Source organism: Lottia gigantea, assembly GCF_000327385.1.
Source record: "Lottia gigantea unplaced genomic scaffold LOTGIsca_8, whole genome shotgun sequence".
Classification (NCBI taxonomy): Eukaryota; Metazoa; Mollusca; class Gastropoda; family Lottiidae; genus Lottia; species Lottia gigantea.
Window position 1 is genome coordinate 977,273 of NW_008710662.1, and position 9,982 is coordinate 987,254.

Genomic DNA, 9,982 nt, shown 5'->3' on the forward strand with positions numbered 1-9,982 from the left:
CGAATTAAATGTATTACACGGTTCCGGTGTGTCCGGAGGATCCTCTTGTGTCGGTTCATAGTCCTCACTCCCTGATCCTCCACTGTGAGACATAGCACTACCAGGACTGTCTGGACAAAATCTCTTAATACTAAAATCACTCCGTCTTCTAGGTTCACTAAGTTTCCTTTTATTTTTCCTAGGTGTATCCGAAGGTGAGATCAATTTCTCCGGGGAGCTGCTATCCGGTGACAATGTTCTGTGCTGGACACTAGGTGTTGGAGAACATGGTGTTTCACAGGTGGATAATAAGCCCGCCATCGTTGAGCAAGTGATAGAAACTGCCAGCTAGCTATATACCCTGTTTACACTATCACGACTGAGCCACTAGGCGGCCAGATGTTAAATGTTAAAGAATTCCTTGGATGCGTGTTATTTATTGACTAATCTCATTCAGATGGCTATCTTTCATAGAGGCAATTGAGGCGAGATATAAAAATAGACTCGACTAACTAGGTCCTGTCCGTTCGCTCACACAACTAACAATCGTCTGCTAGCTTTTCCGATCTCGCACAGCTTTTAACATTTCATCTGCTACACGTAATTAGAATATGAAAATTAGAAGTCGGCTGTTTATATGGTGGAGTGTATAATAGCGATACCAGGTGGTTGAATACAGGCATTTTACTTGTTCTCGCTTCTATTCAATATGTGATCTAATGCTTGAGTTAGGAGTAGAGTCCATTTATTAATGGGGTGTGAACAGCTACCACCCTCATTAATATCCTTTATGATTATTTTCATATTGAAATAATGGTAGTTTGTAAGAAAGCAATCAATATAATCAATCAATCATTAATCAAATGACAAAAAATAATAGTAGTAAATCAAGCATATTGTCAATTTGTAACCTGTGGCCAGAATGGATCGAGCTATGAGATTTTGATCATTTGCCAGATTTTGAGTAACATCTGGACAAGAAGAAAATATAGTCGAATATGGCATGGCGTCAAATATTTTAATTAAAAGCTATTTGGCTTTTTGCCACAGATGCTATATTATGGAGTGTTATTTATTTTGGCTGACGTAAACATGGCGACATACAAACTCATACAATTATATATTTCTAAACCACCTGTTAACGTCTAAATATATCAATAATAATGTGGTATTGGTACATACTGGTAAAATGGAATGCTGCTATTGAACAATGCCCAACGGACAGGTCTAACGGAGACACTAAACAGAATGATCAACTATTCCAATCATCCTGCTTTTGTTAAGATTATTCAGTCATCAGTGCATCTGCAAGTTAAGATGACAGGTGCTCATGTCATAATGATCCTGACAAAGGTCACAAATGTGGTAAATAGCGGAAAAATACTTCATTAACACTAAAGCTTTAAAAATTTACAAATTGAAAAGTGCTGTTCAAACGGAAGTATGAAGATAACATGCGGAGAAATCGGTTAACATAACAGAAATCCTTAAAAACAAATGCAAATCGTATGAAAGTGGAAAACATGGTTTTATATATTACACAAATCTAAAAAATAAGATAGTAAAGATTAATGAAAATAACGATATTCTTATCAAAATATAAACTTCGCCTGCATTTTGATTGTACAAAAAGATAAGATTTAGAATAAGGCGTCACCTGGTTTACTTTCTGTTTTAATGATGCAAAAAAATAAAAAACCAAAAACACCACAGCAATTTAATAAGAACAAGGTGAAATATAGAAGTAAAGTATACTTGTTACACTCTGTAAAAATCAGTACGTGCTCAATTACACAGAGAATATAAATATAGAGTTCTAATAAAAATATTATTTGTAGTATTCTTCTCTTTTTCCAAAAAGCACAGAGATATCCAGCTTCGACACGTTTCTAACAAAATGTAGGTGAGGGACCGAACAGAGGCGAACCCTAATAAAAGTCAGTTTTAAGAATTTCGACGTGTCAGTTGTTTCATGACAGTCAGCTTACGGATTTATAAGTTGTTGTATTAGTTCTATAGTTTTAGAATTGTCAGAAGATTAGTTTTAGAATCATCAGTTGTTTGGTTTTAGAAGTGTCAGTTGTTTGGTTTTAAAAGTATCAGTTGTTTGGTTTTAGAAATGTGAGTTGTTTGGTTTTAGAAGTGTCAGTTGTTTGCTTTTATAAGTGTCAGTTGTTTGGTTTTAAAAGTATCAGTTGTTTGGTTTTAGAAATGTGAGTTGTTTGCTTTTAGAAGTGTCAGTTGTTTGGTTTTAAAAGTATCAGTTGTTTGGTTTTAGAAGTGTCAGTTGTTTGGTTTTAGAAGTGTCAGTTGTTTGCTTTTAGAAGTGTCAGTTGTTTGGTCTTAAAAGTATCAGTTGTTTGGTTTTAGAAATGTGAGTTGTTTGGTTTTAGAAGTGTCAGTTGTTTGCTTTTAGAAGTGTCAGTTGTTTGGTTTTAGAAGTGTCAGTTGTTTGCTTTTAGAAGTGTCAGTTGTTTGCTTTTAGAAGTGTCAGTTGTTTGCTTTTAAAAGTATCAGTTGTTTTGTTTTAGAAGTGTCAGTTGTGTGGTTTTAGAAATGTCAGTTGTTTGATTTTAGAAGTGTCAGTTGTTTGGTTTTAGAGGTGTCAGTTGTTTGGTTTTAGAATTATCAGTTGTTTGTTTTTAGAAGTGTCAGTTGTTTGCTTTTAGAAGTGTCAGTTGTTTGGTCCTAAAATTGTCGGTAGTTTGGTTTTAGAAGTGGCAGTAACCTGATTTTAGAACCAACAGTTGTTTGGTTATACAGAGCAATGAGCGTTTCATGTCTAATTTGGGGCATCATTCTAATATTTGAATTGTTCATTTTAAGAACCCCAAAGCATCAAAGCATCCAGGTGGACTATTCTTGTAAATGAAACCGTTATAAAACACTGTCAGTTTTGCTTAATGACACAGTAGGCACATTTAAAATTTAATTTTTTTTTTACTCTTATCTTATCTAAAATTTTTATCTTTAAATTGTTACACCCTTTTACTTATCAGTACTTTACATACGTCAAGATTTGTAGTAATCTAAATACTATTCTTATTTTTACTACATTTGTTACAAGGACAGCAGTTCAATATATTTTAAAAGGCTGGCTTCTTGGGGTTTTTTAATGAGGTATATTCGTAGGTGAATAAGATGAATTCTTTAAAAAAAATATCTTTAAAGGATTGGTAATGAATTGATAAACTCGTCCGCAGAGTGGATGCAGGTGTTCAGGAAGATGAACATACCGAAGGCACCCGGGACATAGGTATTACGTGTAGTATGAAAAGGCCCTTTATTTATATAGTTTCAAATTTTTACTTTTTAATTGACATACAAAATTTATCTGAATAAACAGTATCTTTTAATATGTTTAGATATGAAAAATATTATTTATGCATCTGCTTACATAAGATGGACAGTAAAAAATATTTGAAATTCAAACAAATGAAGATTAGTCTCGACAACTTATAGTGGGATGATTTGAAGGTAAACACGCGATTTTTCAATCGAGTGACTCTGAATGGGTTTCAATGGTTTTTGGTGGGTAAATGTAAGTAAAATGTAAAAAGAGAGTGAATATAACCATAGGATAATTGTGATGAAAATATAAAGCCCTGTGTCAAACCTATTTTGATATGGCGAGAAAAATGCAGTCGAGGCGCCAGCCGGTCGCGTGAAGTTAAAAAGAGGTCAGAATGTCGCCAGTGTGTACCTACTCCACGTAAATTAAATTTACTGGTGTGACATAATATAGTGGTTTACACAATTTATATTATCATTCATTCACACACATAGCTGTTTACCCTTATCAACTTTTATTTGAATTCAACAAAATTAGCATATCCTCAAATTTTAACCGTTTTTTTTTCTACGAGGCATTGTTTAAACTACATGCTTTATTTTCACTGACAGCTTATCTCACATTCAATAGATTATAATATAAATTACACGTAAACTCTGAAAATTATTTTTATGGAAAAATATACATGTGTAGATTAAAATTAAATTTGGGAAAGAAACGTTTCAACCTATTACTTTTAACATTTAACAATATCATGTATGTATCAAGTAAACAATTTTCGATTTTGGTTTGCATGTTTCTCAAATATGTCCAATTCTGACCCAATTGACAAGCAGTAAAAACAAAATCGGATCGGATATATTAAATTTCAACCATTTACATTTAAGTTCGTTACCCCGATTTCTTGTGAATTTCAACCAAGATGGTTTTTTGGGTGATTGGGTGCTGTATGTCAGACAGCAGTGTTTTTGGAGGAACCTTTTGAATAAAAATTACTGCCTGTAAAGGTTCACGTGGACCAATTATTGGAGGGTGGGATGGAGTGAGTTCTTACTTTTGCTACTTACAAAATATTGTGTGAGAGCAGAGTTTAAAATTGATAAAATGTATTTTTGAAACGTTAGTCGTCTGCCAGCTGACTGTACGATTGGCATAGACCTTTCTTCCCTCCAATTGGAAGAGTCGATGATTTTATCACGTGATTGGTAACCACCTGTAAAGGAGACAATCTATTTGAATCAATAGAGAGCGTGTTAGTTTAATTTTCTAACATCAATTCTAGAGTAACGTTAGAGATCAACAGCCTACAGTTTACCTTTAATGACAAAATAATGATTTTTCCTCCCGTATTTATAGATTTATACTCAAACAGTAATGTAGTTTTAATGTTCAGATAGATTGTTTAAAAACGTAGCGAATATTCAATTCAAAGGTCAATCATAAAGGCAAAGTTAGTGTCTCATGAGTAAGCGGTAAGCAACACCGACCCCCCCCCCCCCCCCAAAAAAAAAAACAAAAAAAAAACAACCTATATGTGAGGGAATTCATTAAAAAATATTCGGGCTGGGACCCTTCGCCCACTAAAAATTTCGTGCTCAAACGTCTGTGATTGATTCGATTCTTACTCGGCTGTCAAGTCTTTCCAGGTTCCGAGAAGGTCATTTCGTTCATTCGAAGACAATCGTTGTCCGGAAACTCGTACATATACTGCAGGGACTACATATGGTTAGCATGGCAAGAATAGCTTAAATTAATTAGCGAAGCATCCTAATCCTTACTGAACACCTGATACCACTCGAAAGCGTGGTTTACCAGCGCGGCATCCCTTTTGAGACTGATAGTTGTGCTGAATTAGTTTGCAGTTCGAATCTGGAACGGGTTGGTTGAAAGGCCCTAACTTGGTATTGAATTTCATGGTAAATGAAACGGATTTGATGTGGAATGAACCCAGGTGTTTGTAGTTCTCTATTTGGTTAACCTTCCATCATTATTCTCTTCAGACAAACATTCTTAGACATAATGCTATCACATCTTACAAGGTGGAATCTGAAGACTGTGGGGCTGAAACGTATTACAAATTGACTTTTCTTGACATCGTGTTAATTTACGGATTGCTATTTCAAGTTTTTACCATGACACTTTCTGTATCATAGTAGACAAAAATATTCATAATGTTATTTTGAAAATAATAAAATAGACTGAAAAGATGAACTCTGCGACCTCTTGTAAGTATATGTATTAATAGAGAAATTTAAAACTGCACTTCAATCTGAAAAAGTCCTGGTGCTGACATGGTTGTTACCTTGTTCCCGACATGGTTGTTACTGACATGTTGTTACGTTGTTACTGACATTGTTGTTACCTTGTTCCTGACATTGTTGTTTCTGACATAGTTGTTACCTTGTTCCTGACATGGTAATTAGCGTGTTGCTGACATGGTTGACACCTCGTTACTAACATGGTTTTTACCTTGATGCTGACATGGTTGTAACCTTGTTTACATGGTTGTTACCTTGATGCTGACATGGTTGTAACCTTGTTTACATGGTTGTAACCTTGTTTACATGGTTGTACCCTTGATGCTGACATGGATGTAACCTTGTCTACATGGTTGTAACCTTGTTGCTGACATGGTTGTAACCTTGTTGCTGACATGATTGTTACCTTTTTGCTGACATGGTTTTAACCTTGTTGTTGACATGGTTGTAACCTTGTTGCTGACATGGTTGTAACCTTGTTGCTGACATGGTTGTTACCTTGTTCCTGACATTGTTGTTTCTGACATAGTTGTTACCTTGTTCCTGACATGGTAATTAGCGTGTTGCTGACATGGTTGACACCTCGTTACTAACATGGTTTTTACCTTGATGCTGACATGGTTGTAACCTTGTTTACATGGTTGTAACCTTGTTGCTGACATGGTTGTAACCTTGTTTACATGGTTGTAACCTTGTTTACATGGTTGTACCCTTGATGCTGACATGGATGTAACCTTGTCTACATGGTTGTAACCTTGTTGCTGACATGGTTTTTAACCTTGTTGCTGACATGATTGTTACCTTTTTGCTGACATGGTTTTAACCTTGTTGTTGACATGGTTGTAACCTTGTTGCTGACATGGTTGTAACCTTGTTGCTGACATGGTTGTTACCTTGTTGCTGACATGGTTGTTTCCTTGTTGCTGACATGATTGTTACCTTGTTGCTGACGTGGTAAAGTACAATACCTTTTAGCAGTGATTGATCCAGTTGTTGATTGAACAGATAGCTGATTTAAGGTGGCCAGACTATATTTACACCGAACAAGATTAGAATCCACAATCACAATGTGTCATTACGACCAAAGTTTTTATTGACTGAGCTACAAATCATCCTCAAATTGTAGCGAAATTATTTTTTGTCAATGGTCAGGACTTTATCATTTGGCTTTTAGCGTTTGATTAGATACAATTATTGAAGGAAATAACGCTTATTTTCTTTGTGTAGACTAATGGCCAACATAAAATGTTAATTTCAGCTGATGGTTTTTATGTTGCCAGCGTATCCATGTCTATATTTATCTAGTCTAGTGGTAGGTATTTATATAGAGAGAAGTGTCTTAGATCTATCTACCTTTTAATCGACACCTTACATACCTACAGTGTAACCTGATATAACATAATACACTGCTGTTATAACCCATCTGGCCAAAAACTCTCGACTGTTGATAGATATGTAGACTTGGTTAACTAGACACTCACATTCTGCATACCTCACCGACTAATACTATCCTGGTTTTTATAGATGTTTGGCAATATTTCCAGTCTCACATTTTAAGAGTCTGGCATTAAGAAAATATTATCTTTATAACTGATTTGAGTTGGTGCTGAAAGAAAAATATAAGCTTAATTACTGCAAATTAACTACAGATTTCAAATGATTGCTTATTTGCAATTCAATTTATCCACGCACGGGTTATGATTATCAGAAAATTTAATCCATTCTTCAGACATTTGGTTTCTTGATTTGGCTTCTAGGGTATTTTTGCATAAGTGATCGTGAAGTCGATCAAATGTGTTTCATTTTCCTAAATATAATACATATCTTATTTTCAAATGCCGTACAGTAAACAAGCATTTCTCTAAGCCATCAGAGGCAAAAGGATCCAGATCAAAGTTGATTGCTCTGATCAATGGAAGCAAATGATGCAAATGCCTCATTTTGAAACGACGACCAAACTTCAGAAGTATCGGGTGTTTTTTGCACTGTGTATTCTATCAATCAAATTAAATCAATTCGGTGCAAGATAGGTGGCTATTACACCCAGGGTGAAGTTCGTAATAGCTTGACATTATGAAACTGATATTCTAATGCGATTTATATATTAGGATCAATTTGATCAAAAATTGGGATGCACCATTGTGAAAATCCTTAAAACGGACATTAAGTTGAATAATGTTGATATCACCAAAACGCAATAATATATTTTGATATAATATGTAGGTTATATAGAAATAACAATATTTTTGTCTGTTATTTAACATCTGTAAAATGTAACATAACAAAGTTTTTGTGAGATTTCCTCTTTTCTATGACTATTAAATTTAGCCAGATGTTGAAGACAGTAATATGATCTGAGTTAAAGAGTCGTGATGTATTTTTCTATGACTCAAGAACACTGTTTTCCCAACATTATATGCATCCTTGTACGGTGTGATAACACTCTGCGTCGTACTGCAAGCAGATGTAATTCTGACCCAAGCTGATCTTTTAGACACCACGTGATATAAATTTATCGGTTAGAAGAAACCACCTGCAAGATGCCGTATTTTTTCTAACTAGGAAAGATAATAATATTGTATAAAATGTAGGTTACAGACAGTTGCGAAATCGTGTCTTATATCAAAACAATGAAAGAACATGAGGACTTATTTTACAGACAATTCAATCTTAAACCAGTTTTCTTAAACAAAAAACATCTATAACAATCTCCAACTGACTTCAAACTAAAGTCCTCAGTAGCTATAATACAATAAATAATCGTTCTGGATTAATATGCAATATTTATACGCCCACATGGAATTGTCCGTCCTTCCGTTCACATTTCCACGATTGAGGCTACAATTTCCATCGGATCTCGTTGAAACTTGGTATGCATGTATAAATTGATCAGTCTCTATGAATAATTTGGTATTAATCGGATGAACGGTTGAAGAGTTATTGTCCTTTACTTAGTAAAACGCATTACATTTGGCTTGTAGGAACGATACAGGCTACAGTTTTATTCCGATCTTGATGAAACTTGTATGAAACATGTATATATAGACGATATCACGGTCAAGTTCGAAATTGGTAATAATCGATGAATGGTTGTAGAATTATTGCCTTGTGTGTTTGCTGATGAGACCTTGATGAACTGTTTTGAAGTTTTGTCTTGACTTTTGTTTACTTGAAGCTATCTTTTAAGTTGCAGAAGCCTTGATAGAACATAATATTGAAAATTGATCTGGAGCATTTCAAAATCACTTACAAGGATTTTTTACTATTTGCTCATACAATCTCAGTTGCGGGTTTAATTGTCATAAGCATTCGATTAGGCGCTGAGGAGGGGTCGAATCCCCCCGCGGTAATCAATATTTTGATGCTGTGCTATGGAGATATCAACTATTTCTATCTACAATGTGATAAAACATTATATATGGATACCCTTTTCATTCATACTAGTTGAGTTCAAATTTAACCACCATGTTGTGTTTTATGCGTTCGGGGTTAAAAATCAATGAAGAAGGCTTACTCCGGTAAATAATAAGTTTCCGTAAAAAAAAGTTCCCTCATCTGATGTTGGTAATATTCAAATTTAATAGAATATACTACCGAAATTGTATAGAAACTGGAGCTAACAAACAAAAAACCACCAGAGCGAAAAAGGTAGGCTACCAAAAAAAAGTCAAGGGATGCCACTTTTGTTCTTGACGAACACTGGAACTGTAATGTCGAAGTGGTGCTCATATCTTCTATACACGCGTACCTTTCCTCTCCAGACATTCGGTTATAATTTTAAACTGCCGATTTGTAGCTTACAACATATTGTAGTCCTAAATGTCATGCCTTTATTTAGAGTAGGATTTTTTTTCTTTTAAAGAAGGTTTTAATATATAAAATCAATACTGTCTACAAAACTCTATAGTAGAGATTATATGATATTTTTATTTTTTGATTTATTTTACAAGAGATGATCTGTGATTACGAGTGTCGTGTTCAACTTCGTATGGAATCGGTTATAGGCCAAGATCTATTCCAATAGAATTTTCAACAAGAGGATTGCAGAGGTACTATCCAATTAGAACATTCTTTTACGAGTCGTGTATGTGTTTCTAGAACCAGGCCGAGTAGAGAATTTACAAGTGGGACCTTATTTACGCCCAATAGAAATTATACTGTTGTTGGTCAATTCGAAGTGTATTTTTCGATCAAACGTAAAGAGCTATATGCTAATATTTCAGTCGTAAATGTGTCGTATTATCAATTTGTGTATAATAAAATGTGGGTAGGGACTAGAATGTTTGACAACAAATGTATCGTTATAACAGTTTGTACCAAAATGACATTTACCATTAATTGTTGTTATTAAACGTCAGTATAAAAAGAATTAGTTGCCCATAAAACCAGGTGGCATAGCCAATTTACATTAACAATCCTCTACCGTATTATTACTAAACCACGTTACGCTCTA